The sequence below is a fragment of the Rhinatrema bivittatum genome, chromosome 4 (genome assembly GCF_901001135.1).
Source record: "Rhinatrema bivittatum chromosome 4, aRhiBiv1.1, whole genome shotgun sequence".
Classification (NCBI taxonomy): domain Eukaryota; kingdom Metazoa; phylum Chordata; class Amphibia; order Gymnophiona; family Rhinatrematidae; genus Rhinatrema; species Rhinatrema bivittatum.
Window position 1 is genome coordinate 276,891,892 of NC_042618.1, and position 19,480 is coordinate 276,911,371.

Here is a 19,480-nt window from a genome sequence, read left to right on the forward strand (position 1 = left end):
GTATATTTTAAATTTATATTCTGTGTTTGTCTTATACATGCTAAAGACCATATTCTCTGACAGCCTAGCACCTTTCAGGATAGTTTACGGCACTCACTGTAATACCCATAAACTGGTATGCATGTAGCTAGGCAGGTAACTCTGTCCTCTAACCTCTGTCCTCCACTCATCTACCCTTATAGCTGCCTCTGTTTAACTCTATACTTAGGTCCTCAAATGTCCTTGCTGTATTAGGCATAACACATCCAAGCTGTAAGTCATCACTTTGGTTTTACCTCCTCAAAGTAACAGAAATGTGAGTGCTGCCAAGCCGCAGCAGACACTGTGTTGTGTATGTGGATCCTTGGGCTGATATAAAATTGGCAGCGGACTCAGGCAAAGTAGAGACCAGTCAGGAGCTTCACCTTTACTAACCCATGTTCCCCTCAAGTTGAGCCTTGGGTGCCGGGGCTGGCAGGACTTAGGCGAGAGTCTCTGCCGATGACTGGAGATGTGGTCTATGGCCAGGCTAGGGTCGTAGGCACGCAGCGAACAGGTGTATCAAGATTCCAAGCAAGGGTCAAAGGCAGGCAGCAAACAGGCATATTGAGAGTCCAAGCAAGGGTCAAAGGCAGCAACAATCAGGCATATCAGGAGTCCAAGCAAGGGTAAAAGGCAGGCAGCGAACAGACATATCGAGAGTCCAAACAAGGATCAAATGTAGGTAGCAAACAGGGATATAGGGAGTAGGGATGTGAATTGGGCCCTGTGACATAGTAAGGGCAAAGGCTATCGGCGCCATTTTGAATACTGGCAGCCGACAATCCGAGTGCAGGAGGTCACTCCCGGATCCCCGCTGGATTTTTGGCAAGTCTTGTGGGGGTCAGGAGGGTCCCCCAAGACTTGCCAAAAGCCCCTGGTGGTCCAGCGGGGGTCCGGGAGTGATCTCCTGCACTCGGGCCATCGGCTGACAGTAATCAAAATGGCGCCGATAGCCTTTGCCCTTACTATGTCACAGGGGCTACTGGTGCCATTGGTCAGCCCCTGTCACAAGGTAGGAGCACAAGATGGCGCTGGCCATCCAGTGCTCCTACCATGTGACAGGATCCGGCCAATGGCACGGATACCCTGTCACATGGTAAGGGCAAAGGGCTATCGGTGCCATTTTGATTAGTGGCAGCCGACGGCCCGGGAGCGGGAGATCGCTCCAGGGACCCCCACTGGACCACCAGGTACCTGTAAAAAGTATTTTGGGGGGGTCGGGACGGTGGGGGAAGCTAAGGTATTAGTTTTAAAGGGTCGGGGTGAGTTTTTTGTTTATCGGCTCGGACGCAGCCGATAAACAAAACCACGATCGGGCCAGATGAAAAAAAAAACCACATGTGAATCAGAACCGGAATCCGAACCGATTCCAGTTCCAATTCACATCTCTAATAGGGAGTCCATGAAAGGGTCAAAACCAGGTATCTGTCCGAGGAAGAAGAAGAGGGTCAGATAGGGCTGAGGTGAGCTGAGCATACAAAGGCTGGAACAGGCTGGGCAGATGAGGACTGGAACAGGCTGGGCAGACGAAGACTGGAAGCAACACTTCTATAGGGCAATGTCGATGATGTCATCACTAGGGGCTGCAGGGACTTTCCTGATGCGGTCCCTTTAAATAGGCTGAGGCTGGGTGTGCACCTAAAGGGAGATGAGCAGGAAGCTGAAGCTGGCGGCATCCTGCCGCATAGCATCCAGCAACTTCCTGCTGGGGAAGGAGTCAGAAGGAAGAGCAGCTGGCTTGGCTGCAAAGGTAAGAGTGATGGTTCACAGGAGCAAACCATGGACCGCTGAACACAACACACTGATATATCCTATAGAGGGAAAAATCTTGTTTGAGTCCCCCTCCTACTAACATCACTCAGTGGAAAGACAAGGAGCTGACATTAATTGTCCCCTTCACCGACAGCAGAAAAGAGGTGTCATATACTGTAGATGTGCTGGTAGGAGTGCCTTTCACAGATTCTAATCATTCACCTTTCTCTCTCCAAAGCTGGTGATGTCAATGAAAATAACAGGAAACAAAGTCAGTCTTATTCATGCTACAGATGTCTAAATTATATAACCCATCCTAACCGTCTATCTACTTACAACTGGCTCTCCTCTCCACAGGGCTCCCAGCATTCAGCTACAAATCTCTTCATCGCCATGCCCACAGTTATATCTCTGAAAGACCCACATGCCAATGGAGGTCTCCCTGCCAGAACATAGGTTCCCCTGTACCCCATATTTGAGGGGTCTCACATTCAAGGTCCAAGCTGTGAGCTATCATGTATTTCTCCATTACCTCACCCCTTCATCCACCTGCACCACCTTTAAATGAGAAGGACTCAGACAAAGCAAGCCTTCAGAACTTGACTGAAGGAAATGAGACCCTGTAAAAACTAACTCCCAGATGTCTTCTAATATACAGGACACATAAAGTAACCAAAGCAATTGTTTACATGTGAATGAATGATTTTTCCCATTCTGATTAACTACTAGCTATAGAGAATAAAATCTAATAGTAATAAAAGAAAATACAAGACTTCAGATAATTAGATAGTCATCCACACATGCCTTGCTTTCCTGACGAGCCGAAGTCAGAAGCAAGTGAACGAACTGAAGTCAGAAGCAGCAACTAGTAACTCTGGGAAGAATGAACCTCGTTGCAAGCCAAAGTATGTGCCTAGCTGCAGGGTTTAAATACCCCTGCAGCATCTGTTGCGTTCGTGCCTATTCTCGCCCACCCTCCACCCTCTCTACCTTTGTGGCGACTCCCTTCAGCTCAGACGGACAGATGCAGCAGCGGCTTCTCCCCGCCTCTTGGTCCCGGTATCCCCGGGCTGGCCTGATGCCACAGATCTGCCATGTTCCTGATGACATAAGGGCATGCGTGCGCACGCTCCAGACTTTGTACCAGCAAAGGTGCGAACCTCGGGGGCATCCCCCCATAGTGACATCATCCGTTTTCAATTTAAAAGGTCTTTGTTTGCTAACTACAAACGAGTTAGCAAAGAACTCCAACGGGACTTGCTTCGGCAGTCCATGCTTCTTGCAACAACGATCCGAGTCAGCAACAACGATCCGAGTCAGCAAGGGGAAATCTTTCTCCACTGCTAGGCCTTTTCGAACTTACCAGTACCCGCTTCTCGGGGGCTCTGCTCTCTCTCTTCTTGATTTCAGATTATTGGATGGGATATGGTACTCGCTCCTCGAGGGCCTACGTTCCCGAAGACTCAGAAGACTCCTATTGCCTGGAGGCGATCGCAGATGTGAACACAGTGAGTCCTATTACAGACAGGAACCGGTACTCGCTCCATGAGGGCCTTTGTTCCTAATCTCTAAGACTCCCTTCAGTCTAAGACGTTATCGCAGGTACAGAGATCGTGAATTACCATTGCAGATTGCAAATAGGAACCGGTACTCACTCCACAAGGGCCTATGTTCCTAATACCTTTCTCAGACTCTCTTCTTCCTCAGAAGATATAGCATACCTATATCTTATGGATTACTATTACAGATTAACAGATAGGAACCGGTACTCGCTTCATGAGGGCCTGTGTTCCTAAATCTCTCCTAGCCTCTCTTCTATTCCAGAAGCCAACCCATACATAGTTATTGTGAGTTGGTTCACATCCTTACAAAAAATAACAGAAGGTGGGGATTTTACTCCAAGTATTTCCTGATTCTAAAGAAAACAGGGGGACTCTGTCCCATCCTAGACCTAAGGGCCTTGAACAAATTCATCAAAAGAGAAATATTCAAGATTGTTTCCATAGGCACCTTAATTCCCTTTCTTTTTCTTTCAATCTAAAGAATGCTTACATTCACATAAATATTTTTCCTGGTCACAAGAAATATCTCAGATTCCTGGTGGGAGACAGTCACCTCCACTATCATATTCTGCCTTTTGAGCTGGAGTCTGCCCCATGTGTTTTCACAAAATGCCTAGCTGTAGTGATGGCACGCTTATGCAAACTAGGGTTATACATGTATCCCTATCTAGATGACTGACTTGTGAAGAGCACATCTCGGGCAGAAGCCAAAGCACTGATGAATAAAACCATCTGGGTGTTGGAGTTACTAGGGTTCATTGTCAATTACCCCAAGTGTCATCTGAACCTTTCACCTCAATTGGAGTTTATCAGAGCTCTGCTAGATACAACTCAAGCAAAAGCCTTTCTTCTACAATATAGGGCTATCATCATGATGTCCACAGTGAAAGAAATACAAATGAGTCAGTAGACATCAGATTGGGACATATCAAGACGGGCCTCATGTCAATTTCCTGGAGGTCTGGGCAATCCGGTACACCGTAAAGGCTTTCAGAGATCAGTTGTCCAACAAAGTTATCCTTGTCCAAACAGACAATCAAATTGTGATGTATTACATCAACAAGAGAAAAGGTACAGGCTTGTATGTCCTGTGTCAGGAGATGTCCAGCTGTGAGATTGGGCCATATCTCAGGGTATGGTTCTCAAGGCCACATACCTGGTGAACATAGAGTATATCTTCATGGAAAGAGAGTAATTTGGTCCTTGGAACCCGGCATGGTGTAGCAAATCAGATCTTTTGCCATTGGGGCATACCAGTGGTGGATCTCTTTGTGTCCCCTCGAAAGAGGAAGGGTCCACTCTTCTGTTCCAGAAAGTGGGCATGTGGCAAACTAGCCTTGGATGCCTTTGCCTTCGAGTGAGGCAGGGGACTGCTGTACGTATATCCTCCAATTCCACTAATAGCAAAAACTCTGTTGAAGCTCAAAGATAACAGGAGGACCATGATTCTTATAGCCCCCTTTTGGCCCAGACAGATATGGTTCCCAGTCCTTTGGGAAATGGCCATCAGGGAAACAATTAGACTGGGAACTTCCTCAGAACTCATCACTCAGAATTAGGGCAGGTCATCAATTCCCTGTCACTCAGTGCTTGGTTGTTGAGAAATTGACTTTCCAATTACTTGAGTTATCTGATGATGTGTCACAAGTTCTTTTAGCTTCAAGAAAGGTTTCCACTAGAAAATCCTATGAATTTAAGTGGAGGAGGTTTACTGTGTGGTATGAGCAAAAGACCCTGTCCCCTGCTCCACATAAAAACTGATTGATTATCTTCTACTGTTGTCTAAGTCCAGTATCAAGACCAAGAGTGAGTTGACGTCATCGGGAGGGAACGCCCCCAGGCTCCCGCCATGACGTGTACAAAGGAGGCCCTTGCGCACGCGCATGCGCGCCTTAGGTGATTCCGGAGACAAGATGGCAGTCGGCAGCACCCATGCCATCCCGGGAATGCCGGGGAGGATGGCGGTGGTTGGCGGAGGCCACCATTCTTCCTAGGATTTACGGTGCAGGGAAAAAAGAGGTGAGCATGAGCATGATGTACCCTAGAAATAGTACAGACTCCTTGTGGAATTTTCATTTGGACAGCTTAGCGTATAGATGATTCTCCTGCAGTCTTTGTAACACTCTCTTGACATCAGTAATGTGGGTATTTAGATCTTGAGAGAAGATCAGGGGGGCACTCCATGAAGTTAGCGTGTAGCACATTTAAAACTAATCAGAGAAAGTTCTTTTTCACTCAATGCACAATTAAACTCTAGAATTTGTTGCCACGGGATGTGGTTAGAGCAGTTAGTGTAGCTGGGTTTAAAAAATGTTTGGATAAATTCTTGGAGAAGTCCATTACCTGCTATTAATCAAGTTGACTTAGAAAATAGCCACTGCTATTACTAGATGAGTAGCATGGGATAGACTTCGTTTTTGGGTACTTGCCAGGTACTTATAGCCTGGATTCGCCACTGTTGGAAACAGGATGCTGGGCTTGATGGACCCTTGGTCTGATCCAGTATGGCATCTGTTGTGCATGAAGTGGACCCTTGGCCTAGGGCAGGATTGGTCCGGCCCTCCAGTCGGACCCAGAGGGCGCCTGCCACCAGGAAGCAGAGTATAGGAGGAGATGGTCTCAGGTGGGCCTTGCAGGATCTCAGCATAGACAGTTCGGTGTAGGCCCACCACCACAAGGGTGTGCGGGCGTTGTCCTAGGAAGAAGGCCGGAGGTCACGGAGGCCAGCAAGAGGAGTCCAAATGGAAAGCAAGGGTCAGTACCAATAGATTAGTCCAGAATAGTTTATCCAAAGCAAGGTTGGGTTCCAGAAGGCAATCAGCATAGTCAGGTCACAGGCATAGGTCTGGGCAGGCGGCAGGCAAGGATAATCGAAGAACAGGCAAAAGATCAGTACCAAGAAGACAGTCCGAGGGTACTTCCTTGGAAGGCAAGATGAGGGAACCGGAGACATAGGAGACACTGAAGACGCTGGAACTGAAGACACAAGGATGCTGGAACTGAAGATAGAAGGACGCTGGAACTGAAGGTACAAGGACGCTGGAACTGAAGGCACTTGGAACAGGAACAGGAGATTCTTGAGCAAACCTGGTGAAGGATTGACCTGAGCGAGTGTTCTTCCAGATCTGGGTCCTAGCCACCGCGGAAGCAGACGCAGGACAGAACGGTAGTCCCAGGGTGCGGTCAACCAGGACATGGGATCTGGTGCAAGCACTGGTCAAGGAGCTGTTGACGACCCGATTCCAAGGCGAAGACTGAATGTCCACGGAGCCCTTTTGTAGGGCAAGAAGAGGAAACTCCCTGGGAGGAGCTTGGGAGGAGTTCAGGAGCCACACCTGCGCTGTCTCTTTAAAAAGGGAAATGAGATGCGGCCTCACCCCCTAGGAGGAAGGGGCAGGACCATGGAAAGTGGCCATGCTGCCGCTGCAGTGCAGGAGAGTGAGGGAAGTAGGAGAAGAGCCTCAGGGCAGGCCCCGATGTCGGCGGCCTCATCAGTCACGTAGGAGAGGTCCGGGGGCGGCACAGCTGAACAGGTCCCAGCTTCAGCAGCCTCCAGGCCATGTTGGAAAGGCCCGGCACAGCTCCTGCCATGCCAGCAGGATAGCGGCCAGGCCGCGGGGATCTGCGGTGTCGGTGGCTCCAGGCTGGCCATGGGAGTGGCAAAAATAGCAGCCTCCGGGCCACGAGGGAAGTCAGGTTGTGGCCTAGCTGGGCCGCAGGGCAGCGGTGACAGAGGTAAGAGGCTCCAGCCACGGGCCACATCGCAACAGTACCCCTCCCCTCAAAAAGGGGTCCCCTCCCCTCCTTCTGGAGGTTGAAGATCCAAGAAGGCATCTGGAGCTGGGAGAAAGGTGCAGGTGCCTCCTGCAGGTCATGTGGGAAAAAACAATAAAACAAGGAACAAGGAACACAGGAACAACAAGTGAAGGACAAGGAACAATGGAAAGCACAGAAGAGCAAAGAAGAGCAAAACAAAGGGACAAAGAAACAAGCAACAAAGGAACACAGAATGGAATAAGAAACATGGAGCAAGGAAACAAGACAAGAAACAGTGGAGCAAGAAACAAGACAAGAAAGAGCGGAGCAAGAAACAAGACATGAAACAGTGGAGCAAGAAACAAGACAATAGATAGCGGAGCAAAAGAACAGAGGAGAGCACAGAGCAAAGCAGAACAGGCAAGAGCAGAATAAGCAAGGAATGGAGCAACATGACAAGGAACAAGACACAACAAGAGAAGGAACAACAAGAGAAGGTACAACAAGAGAACAAAGAACAGACAAGGAAGACACGGGTGGGAATTCAGGCTGGGATTAGCCGATAGCAGAATCACCAGGTGGGGTGCAGGTGCCTCCTGCAGGTCATAGGACCCCAACCTGGGAGCACTGGAGATGCTCCGGAGAAGCGGGCACAGAGTGGCGGGAACTCCGTCGAGTCCATGGCCTTGGAATTCTGTTGCGCATGAAGTGGACCCTTGGCCTGGGGCAGGGTTAGTCTGGCCCTCTGGTCGGACCCAGAGGGCGCCTGCCACCAGGAGGCGGAGTACAGGAGGAGATGGTCTCAGGTGGGCCTCGCAGAATCTCAGCAGAGATGGTTCGGAGTAGGCCCACCATCACAAGGGTGCGCGGTCGTTGTCTTAGGAAGAAGGCCGGATGTCACGGGAGGCCAGCAAGAGGAGTTCAAATGGAAAGCAAGGGTCAGTACCAAGTGATGAGTCCAGAATAGTTTAGCCAAAGCAAGGTCGGGTTCCAGAAGGCAATCAGTGTAGTCATATCACAGGCATAGGTCCGGGCAGGCGGCAGGCAAGGATGGTCGAAGAACAGGTAAAAGGTCAGTACCGAGAAGACAGTCCGGTAGTACTACCTTGGAAGGTGAGACGAGGGAACTGGAGGCATAGGAGACACAAGGATGCTGGAACTGAAGACACAAGGACGCTGGAACTGAAGATACAAGGATGCTGGAACTGAAGGCACAAGGACGCTGGAACTGAAGGCACTTGGAACAGGAGATTCTTGAGCGAACTTGGCGAAGGATGGACCTGAGTGAGTGTTCTTCCAGACCTGAGTCCCAGCCACTGCGGAAGCATTCGCCGGATGGAACGGAAGTCCCAGGGTGCGGTCAACCAGGACATGGGATCCTGAGCAAGCACTGGACAAGGAGCTGTAGATGACCCAATTCCAAGGCGATGACTGAATGTCCATGGAGCCCTTTAGTAGGACTAGAAGAGGAAACGTCCTGGGAGGAGCTTGGGAGGAGTTCAGGAGCCGCACCTGCACTGTCCCTTTAAAAAGGGAAAAGAGACGTGGCCTCACCCCCTAGGAAAAAGGGGGCAGGACCATGGACAGTGGCATGCTGCCGTTGCAGTGCAAGAGAGTGAGGGATGCAGGAGAATGGCCACAGGGCAGGCCCCGACGTCGGCGGCGTCATCAGCCGCATAGGTCCGGGGGCAGCATAGCTGAACAGGTCCCGGCTTCAGCAGCCTCCAGGCCACATTGTAGAGGCCCAGCACAGCTCCTGCCGTGCCAGCAAGATGGCGGCCAGGCCGCGGGGATCCATGGCGTCGGTGGCTCCAGGCTGGCCGCAGGAACGGCAAAGACAGCGGCCTCTGGGCCGTGAGGGAAGTCAGGTTGTGGCCTAGCCGGGCCGTGGGGCGGCGGTGATGGAGGTAAGAGGTGGCTCGAGGCTCCAGCCACGGGCCACATCACAACAGCATGTTCTTATGTTCATATAGGCATTTGGACTACTTTTCTTATTATTGGAACCTCTCTGTTGGGATGCCCGAACTCTAATGCTTCATTAGTATCCTTTAAAGATACATCCCTCCAAACCATGCGCTGCATTAATTTCATGAACCCACAATATTGTTGTTATATGGATGTACCCAGCCAGGAATTCTCTATGTGATTCCTGTGGAGTTAGAGGGATCTGCCCAGGCATTAGTGGACTCTGAGAATGTGAAAACAGTGTTAAAGCTTATTCTGTGCTTATGGCCAGGGACATAAGAACACTTAGACTCAGTAAAAAGTATAATGTATTTTTATTAGTCAATATAAGTGTTCTCGGGAGATGCTGGGTACCCTTCGTCTTACAATCTGACCAGCATCTCATCCTATACAGAAAGTGATCCTTGTTTTATAGATAACATTCAAATACAGGGTAGAAGGTTCTAGAGACTTGCATGACTGCCCAAAGGATCATTTACATAAGTTGTGATGTCAACTGCATGATTAAATCATCGCTAACTAACCTGATTGGCTTCCCAGGATGTGTAGCCCATTTCCCATGACTTTCTTTGTTCTGGTTAAACTCTTACTGGTCAAGACAATCAACACGTCTGTAACTGTGTGGATTACAAACTCCTGAGAATAGTGCCTGAAGTTCCCCTGTGGTGACTCTATGAATAGACATCACCTGTCTGGTGCCAGCTTGCCTCCTCAGATATCCAGAGACATTCTGTAAGTCACTCAGAGTCCATTCAGCTTCAGGCAGGCCAAAGACACGCAGAGGCTTCTGGGAATTTCCTTCTCCATTTTGGTCTTCTGTGTTCAAGCATACTTCTCAACAGTCATCCAAAGAAACTTAGTGGTGGATCCATATCATCTATGGGATAATCATGACCCTGGCATATATCCATGGGGACCAATGGCAGTATCCTACAAGCCAATTACTGCTGAAGACCCTGGTAAGCTAGGACCAATACAACTTGGCTTCCCTACCCTGTAGTGATAAGACTTGACTGTCCAAATTTCAAAATCCTGTGGAACCATCTAACAGGGTCACCTCAGACCAACAACGAGGAACTAATATTTCTAGTGCCCTTCCAGACCTATAACATAAAGACTAAATTCCGGAGGCAACACCAACAGAAAAAATACAGTTATGCTACTAATTTATAGCTAACCAAGGAGGAAGGGTTAGTCAGGGGAAGAATACCATACCTAGCCCTTTTGAGTGGGAAAATGGAGATGACCCAGGGAGTTTCAGATGGGCCCCAAGGGATAATGAGTCATTTAAGTGGACCCAGGAGGATATACAAAGGCTTGATGGAAAGCTACTCCCTGGAGCGCAATTTATTTATCCTATTCCTTCTTATTTTGTAATGAAAGGGGACTTCCTTTTACAAGTCACAAAGGGAAGTATGGAAGGGGAATGGATAAAACAACTCCTAGTCCACAAAACATATCACCAGAAGGTTCTGCAACAAGCACACAGCCACCTTTTAGGGGGAATCACCTGGGAGAGGAAAAGACCAGAGAGAAAATATTGGCACAGTCATGCCTACACAGACAGGTTCAGTTGTATTGCCAGCTCTGCCTTACCTGCCAACTCAAAAAACCTACAGGTGTATGGGTGGCACTTCTCATACCAATTACCATTACTGAGACCTCTTTTGAGAGGTTGGGCATAGATCTAGTGGGGCCACTAGAGAGATCTACTTGGGGAAATAAGTACATACTAGTCATCCTTAACTATGCCACAAGATATCCAGAGGCAGTACTGCTAAGGTATATGAAGATCCCAATCGTGGCGACCGCCCTAATAAAGATTTTTTCATGACTTGAACTGCCCAAGGAGATCCTAATGGATCAGGGGATCCCATTCGTGTTCAAGGTAATGAAATAATTCTGCACCTTGCTCAAGGTAAAAACTCTGCCTACCTAAGTGTATCATCCGCAGATCAATGGCCTTGTTGAATGTTTCAATCAAATGCTCAAGCAAATGTTGACGAAATTTGTAGATGAAGATGGCAAGAATTGGGCTTCATTGCTGCCCTATATCCTGTTTGCATTCCATGAAGTACCCCAGAGTTTGATGGGGTTTTCCCCTTTTGAGTTACTGTATGGAAGGAGACTGAGAGGAATCTTGGACATAGCTCGCGAGACTTGGAAAGACAAAGGGAACCCAGGCAGAACCTTATTGACTACATTCTCGGAGTACAGGTTCACCTAAAAAAAAGCTGGATAGGTGACCCGCCTATGCCTAGAGAAGGCTCAGGCTACCAAAGCCCAAGGTTATAATCTCCCCATGGTCCAAAGAGTATTCCAGCTGGAAAGTCTTGTTCTTGTCCTCCTCCTATCTTTGGAAAGCAAGTTGTTAGCCCATTGGCAAGGGCCCTATGCAGGGACAGACTGCAGGAAAATATCAGCCGGGGCATATTTATCAAAACTGGCCTACAGGATATCTGTGACTTGCTTGTGCACTTTCTGTGCAGCACATGCTTCATCAACATTTAAAACCATTCCGTTGACCCTTGAGAGTTACATCATGTGACCTGGAGCCTGGCAGAATTGAGACAAAAAAATCTCCAACAAATTTCATATTTATTTATTTATTTATTTATTTGAAAGCTTTTTTTATTCCGGTATTCGTGGGTACATCTAATCAGTTTACAAAGAACTTAATGAAATACATAGAACAGGGGGTAGGAACATGGAAAACAGGGAAATGCAATGGGAAACTTTAAGAAAGTTAACAAGCGATAAAAATATTGCATAAAGAACACTAACTAATATACACTATAAATGGGGTACAGAGTAAGAAAAGCTAGAATTTGAGTTACGAGGCAATATTATGCATTATACAGGTATGTGGGTAAAATGTATGAAAAGGAAGGTAATAGATTACACCAGAAAGGAAATACAAGGTAATAGGGAATAATATATGAATGAGGTGTACAGGAAGTACAGATGGATAGAAGAGCAAAATAAAAAGGGGAAGAATATGGGGGGGGGGGGGGGGGGGGGGGGGGGGGGGAGAAATGTGGGTCAGGGAGAGAGAGTTAGTTTCCTAAACAACTAACTACAGCGGGCTATCCAGTGCTCCTACCATGTGACAGGGTCCAGCCAATGGCACCGGTAGCCCCTGTGACATAGTAAGGGCAAAGGCTATCTGCACCATTTTGATTACTGGCAGCCGATGGCCCGAGTGCAGGAATTCACTCCCGGACCCCCGCTGGACCACCAGGGGCTTTTGGCAAGTCTTGGGGACCCTCCTGACCCCCATAAGACTTGCCAAAAGTCCAGCGGGGTCCGGGAGTGACCTCCTGCACTCGGACTGTCAGCTACCAGTATTCAAAATGGCGCTGATAGCCTTTGCCCTTACTATGTCACAAGGGCTACCGGTGCCATTGGTCAGCCCCTGTCACATGGTAGGAGCACAAGATGGCGCCGGCCATCCAGTGCTCCTACCATCTGACAGGGTCCGGCCAATGGCACGGATACCCTGTCACATGGTAAGGGCAAAGGGCCATCGGCGCCATTTTGATTAGTGGCAGCCGACGGCCCGGGAGCGGGAGATCACTCCAGGGACCCCCACTGGACCACCAGGTACCTGTAAAAGTTTTGGGGGGGTCAGGAGGGTGGGGGAAGCTAAGGTATTAGTTTTAAAGGGTCGGGGTGGGTTTTTTGTTTATCGGCTCGGGCGCAGCCGATAAACAAAACCGTGATCGGGCCCGATGAAAAAAAACCCACATGTGAATCAGAACCGGAATCTGAACCGATTCCGGTTCCGATTCACATCTCTACTGCCACATCATTATGTAAAAATTCTTGCTTGTTGCCAGCCTTTCCTCAGCCTGCAGCAGCCCCCACTCTTTCCCATTCTCAGCTCTTCACAGCACCCTCGCTCTCCTGGAAACTCACTGATTCCATAGCCAGCTGCTCCTCTCAAAGCCTAACCACCTCTGACAAAAGATTCACTAACACTGCACAGGCATTTCTTTCTGGCACACCCCTCTCTTTTTCTGATAGTAGCTTGTCTCCATTTCTCAGGGCCCCACCCCAGCACATTCATAGACTCTGTGCCACACAGAATGCTGCTTTTATGGTTCCATAGGCTTTACTTTGCTAATCTATTCCAGGGAAGGGGGGACCAGAAGTGATCCATGCTACCAGCTTCCTCCAGGGCTTAAGAAAAAGAAAAGAAAATTAAACCCTGGCCAAGAGTGAGGCTGGGGAGAGCCTGGCTCAAAGTAGCACAGCTCCAGGTGGAATCCTGCTTTCCCACATGCAGCCAGTACAGCCAGAGCTAGACTAGTGCAAGGGTTTGGGCAACCTAGGCAAATCATACAGTCTTGCATACACACAACCCCAGCCCCAACCTCTCCACACACAGTTTAATGTTATGCATTTATATTAAGGTTTTGCATGAAAATGGACAAAAATATCACAACATGTATATTATATTTACATGCACTACTGTGGCACCAACCAGAAAACCCTGCAAAAAAGTAAACAAGACAATTGAAACTCATATGATATTAGGCCTATTGTAATATTTTGGATGTAGGTTTGGCCCTCAGAAAGCCATGAGTTAACTAAATTACAAAATAATAAACCTCCCATACCAAAACATCACTAACTACTAGCACTCAAACAGTAACAACCCTACCTATGAAAAGGCAACACTCCAAAACCCCAATACACCCCCTATTAGGAAAACAGAATAAGCCATGCTTCTAAAGATCCCTACAAAGAAACTACACGCTAATAAAATATCTCACCTCAATCACATATGCAGACTCATCGAATGCAGAATAAAGAGACCATAAGGAATAAAAAGAAATATACAGACAAAAACTAAACTGGAAAATACAATAAGCCAGATTCTGTATGCAGTGCAACAATAGAAAAACAAACATTTCTACTGCTCATAAAATATCGAACAATAAAAATTAAGAAATATAAAACGTAATAGTAAATTCAACTCAAAAAATACTAATAAAAAGAACAACTATTTCAAAACATAAATTTTTTAAAAAATTTCCCAAACACCAATAAAATATTGCAAAAGATTAGATACATCAAATATCACTCAATAATTGTTTTTTTAAATCAGAAAAAAAAATACCCTGCTTCCCATACCTGGGAACGTTTGATTTCCAGTCATCCTGAGATTGTCTTGGATTAGCAAAGGAAGAATGATGCAAACACACACACACACAAGCTTCCACTCACACAAACACACACACACAAGCAAGTTTCCACTCTCACCTGGAGTCTCTTTTCATTCTTCGGCCCAGTAAGCTTGGCCTCTGGCATCAGCCTGCAGCATCATGCCATTCTTCAGCCACTGCCAGCCTGGCCTCCGGCAGTGGCCCGCAGCATCTCTCCAGCCACCACCAGCCTGGCCTATCCTCCATCGGCGGCCCACAGCATCTTTCCAGCTACCACTGGCCTGGGCTCCGGTGGCAGTGGCAGTGGCTTGCAGAATCTCTCCACTCTTCAGCCATCACTGGCCTGAGCTCCAGCGGCAGTCCACAGATCATTTTCCTTCAGCTGCTATCTCCTTTGGGCCTTTCTCTCTGCACACCAGAGCACAGGGACACTGTATAGCAGAGGATATGCTAGTGCCAAATATCACGTGATCAATTGCATCAGCCCACTGTTGGGATGCCCAATCCCCCGATAGGCCAATACCCCCTGGCCCTATGATGTTTTGGAGTAAACAGAGCCCATGGATTACAAAATAGCTGAGCCAGATAAACAGAAGAAAATGCAAATCTATCACTTAAACCTTCTGAAGAAGTGGGTTACACAGGTGTGTGAACTGGTACGAGAAGAGGAGTTTGACCCAGAGGTCTTCCTGGAAGTGGATCGAACCCAAGTTCCTTTTGGAGAGCAATGCCTGATTGCATAGGAAGATAACTTAAAACAGCTAGAAGAGTGAAGCAAGAAGATCTTCTCGAACCTATCGTGTCAGTCTCATCTGGTACAGCATGACATCAGTACGCCTCATGGAGTCATAGTACATCAGCGGCAATATCAGATTCTTCAGGCCAGGTGCTGTGTCATTGAGGCTGACCTGAAGGAGATACTCCAGCTCGGAGTTATAGAGAAAACTAATAGTGACTGGTCCTCACCTATCATACTGGTACTGAAGCCATATGGTAACAACAGGTTTTGCACTAACTTTAAAAAGGTCAATGAGATCTCAAAGCTCAATGCATATCCAGTGCCCTGAATGGATGAGCTTAATGAACATTTGGGGTCAGCCCAGTATATATCTAACATAAGGAAACAGCCAGAGTTGCCTTCTTATTTCTCCTAGCTGTTTTCCAAGCCACTATCGTCCAAGATATCACATGCTGATGAGCTGGATTTCCTTAGAGGCAGGCACCATCAGGCGAATATTTGGTAAAGTGCAAAGTGGGAGAGCTGATGTCTATATGAAGATTCAGTTGGTCAGATAGTGTGGGGCTTGTCCTTTGATAGCTTTATAAGCCAGGACCAGGACTTTAAAGACAGAGTGCAGGGTAATCAGTAACCAATGCAGAGACTTAAGAAGTGGAGTCACTGGGTCAAACCTATTGGCATTGAGAAGTATCTATGCCATGGCATTCTGGATGAGCTGCAAATGGTGGATAAGTTTTTTGGGAAGTCAACGTAGAGGGAATTGCAATAGTCTAGATGGGAGATGGCATAGGCAGATGCATCAAACTGTGGATGGAGGTATCAAAGCTGGCAAATGTAGAAAAAGGCAACCTTGGCAACAGATCCTATCTAAGTCTTATGCACCCAACCTAAGTTTCTATCAAAGGAGATGTCAGAATTCCATCTTAACCAGTCAATTGTCCTTCCAACATTTTTTTTCCAGAATACTTCCACCAAGGTGAACAAGCATTGCACAGTGTTTCATTTGATGACTTGTGGAACATCCCCACAAGCCACCATACTCAACCTGATGCTGCTGGTGCCCTGGATCCTCTCTCATGGAAGCTGCCACTTCTGCTGGTACATGGGATGCCACTTGAAACCGCCGCCCTTTAGTCTTCTATAGGCACGCGCACGCTCAACCTGACAACATTTAAAGGTCCCATGGCAGGAAAAGGCTAAGGTGCCTTTGGATGAAGTCAGCTTTCTCTTTGCCTCAGCAACAGGTCTATATACACTCAGTGTAGTGTGGGTTGCTGCTTTGTTCCTGTGCTTCTGGATCCATGCCTCATCTCTCCAGCCCACCTTGCATCATCTCCTTACCTCCCCTCAGACTGACTTCTGCCTCTGACCCTTGCCTGGACACTGACTATCCTTGCATATTGACTGCCTTTGATCCTAGTCCAGCCCTAGATTGACACCTACACCATTCTCACAGAGAGTCTCACCTAAGACCTGCCAGAACCCAAGGGCTCAACCCAAGGGGAAAGGGTTTGGTTTAGGTGAAGTTTCTAACCAGTCTGTTCCCTGCGTAGCTCCGTCAGTTATCGGTGAGAGCCTGCGGGGCCTTCCCTGTAGGCTGAGCCAATCTCACCATGGCAGCAAGGGTCCACAAATCTTACATACAGTTTGGACTGCAAAAGAGCCTTGGCCTTCTACTTTGAGCAGAGTGAAGGCCACAAAAATATCCACCCAATATTTTGTTTCTTTTGACCCAAACAGACTAGGGATTGCCGTTGCCAAACAGAAATTGTCTAATTGATTTGCAGATTGTATCTCCTTCTCTTATGTCAAGGCTCACTCTGAGTTATGACAGCATCAGTGGCTCACCTGCAATCAGTCCACCATGGAATAGATCTACAGGGATGCAACGAGGGGTTCTCTCCATTTATTCACATTTCACCACTGTTTTGCATCATTAAGCAGGCTGAATTAGCATGACATGTGGATGATGTTGGACTTGCCTCTCCCAGGTGGTAGAGCTTTTAGCTCTACTGAGCATGTGCAGGAGTTGCTGCATGGGCGTTGTCTTGTAAGCCTCCTCAGTCATTTATTGTCCGAGCACAAATGCCGATGTGTATTCAGTCTCTCCAGATTTTTTTCTCTATAATCTTACAACTTAGATTTATTTCTATATTTTTCTTTAACTGATACTTTTTTTAGCTACCTCACTGCCTCTACATTACCTGTAACAATACTTTTTAGTGCTTATAAAAAAATAAACTTGCTTATTTATTTATTCTTTTACTTTAAAATATTTATTATGCGCCCTCCCTATGTTCAAGGCGGGATATGAAAAAACATACACAGTGAATGAAATAAAATGAAGTAAAAACAAATAAAATATTGAAGAACAATAACAACATAATTATGTCATCAAATAATGCAAGAACTTAAATCTGAAAGATAATAATATTCAGACCATTAACTTGAATAAGCATTTTCACACAAATAAGTTTTCAGTGCTTTATTAAAGAATTTAGGCTCTTTAATTAATCTAATCTCCTTTAGAAGAGAATTCCTTGGTTCCGAGGGTCTTAATGTTCTAGTTGGGGTATATATTTTCAAAATCGCTGTGATGCATGGTGAAGAAATATGTTGAAGAAGAGTGTGAACAGTAACAGTCAATTTATATTCGATCCGGTATGAAATTGGAAGCCAATAAAATGATTGTAAAACTGGGGTAATATGATTACTGTGATATCTTGTGTCTCAGAACATAGCTTGCACTCAGCTGGTAGTTCCCTGTTGCAGTATCCTGATTCTTGAATCCTGTGAAACTCTTAAATAATTAGCACACATTGCTCAGGATGCTCCAGTATCCTCATCCACAGCACTACCCTTCGCTGTCCAAAAATTATCTATTCATACCCCTGTTGCTTTCTTTCAGCCCAAAATCCCATGAGGGATGGGAGGTGAGGGATAACTTATTAACAGTTGTTCATGCTTGCCTTACACCCATTACAGTTCATGTGCATTAATGTCCAAATTGTTCCTGGGTCAAGCTGTGAGACTGTCAGCATGATTTGTTTATTTCACTCTAAGAGTCCAGTCCCCACCCAGGTATGTGTGAAAGCCAGCCATGCCTGGCCACCACAAAAGGCCTAGGCCTGACATCCAGTGTTCAAAACTCTCAATACTTTGCTTGTCCACACTGCAACCATCCCAGCAGGAAAGCATGTTTAAGGCCCTTGCAAGGCTTTGATCCTGCATAGGGTTTGTTGCCAACCTCCCATGGGGCAGCTTTACACAGTCACAAATACCAAAGTTGCTTAACTGTTGCAGTTATTTCTCCTGGCCTAGCAACCCTGCAGAGTCCCTCCCCCACACTGCACTTAAGGAAAAATGATGCTTGGTAACTTTGGCTAAGTAGTTGCTGGCATTTCTTCTCCCACGGCTTCATGCATCCTACCTCCTTTGCAGCTCTGATTAGGCTGGTTGCTCTGGCTCCTCAGCTTCTGAGCTTCCTTCTGCTGATGTCCCGAGGGCGGCTGTCTCGGCGACTATCTAGTTCCTACCTGCCTTACCAACAGGGCAGGGACTTTTCTAGTTATTCACTTTCTTACCTCACAAGAAGTTCCCAATTTACTATCTGAGGCTCGTGGCACTCAGAGGTTTCGCTGCGCAGACTGGTTTGATATAGAAAAACACTCACAATCTTTATATTTCTCAATAATACTCTTTATTATAGTAAGCAAAGGAAAACTAGAAGAATACAGGAAAGATACGGTTTCCTGGGAGTGGCCTGGAGCATCCAAAAATGACGTATCACCAAAGCCTTCTCAGTTTCTAAGCTATATGTTACATCCTTTTATTTATTTATTTATTTTTGGTTTTTATATACCGGAAGTTCAGGTATAAAATACATATCACTCCGGTTCACAGGTAACAGAGATAACTACCGCCGGGTGGCGGTTTACATGGAACATATCAAACAATTGATCTATAATAAAGTAGAAAACAAACTAAGCTCAACTTTGAACACATAAATAAGTCAAATAATAAATAAGGCAAATAAACATGACATTAAAGCTATAGGACAGGGGGTTGTTTTCTCTTCTTGTTCTTAGCTCTCTGGGAATGCTTGAAGGAAGAGCCAAGTCTTGAGTTTCACTTTAAATGTAGTATGGCATGACTCAAGGCGGAGGTCTGGTGGTAGAGAATTCCAGAGAGACGGGCCCGCTGTGGATAGAGCGCGTTTTCTCAGGGAGGATTTTGCATGTTGGGTGATCAATCTGTTTTGGTATGCCCTTCTAGTCGGCTTTTTAGAAGTGTGTAGTTGCAGCTGATATATATACTTTTATATATATATATATATATACCTTATATACTAATACAATATTCTCTCTTGTTTTGGGATAGCTCCCTTATTTGGAGTGCAGAATTACACAACCTTTACCTAAACTAATGATGTAAAAGTACCGTTATCTTGGTATGACAGGCCTTGAGCTGGCTCCACACAAATTGATTGCATCTCTCATGCAAGGCCTGTTTTG

The 19,480-nt window shown here is 46.6% G+C and overlaps 1 protein-coding gene across 1 annotated transcript in view; it reads left to right on the top strand.

Moving 5' to 3' along the window:
* SCUBE1 (signal peptide, CUB domain and EGF like domain containing 1) overlaps positions 1-19,480 on the top strand; it is a 1,434,630-nt gene that overhangs the window by 1,321,022 nt on the left and 94,128 nt on the right. The window lies entirely within an intron of this gene.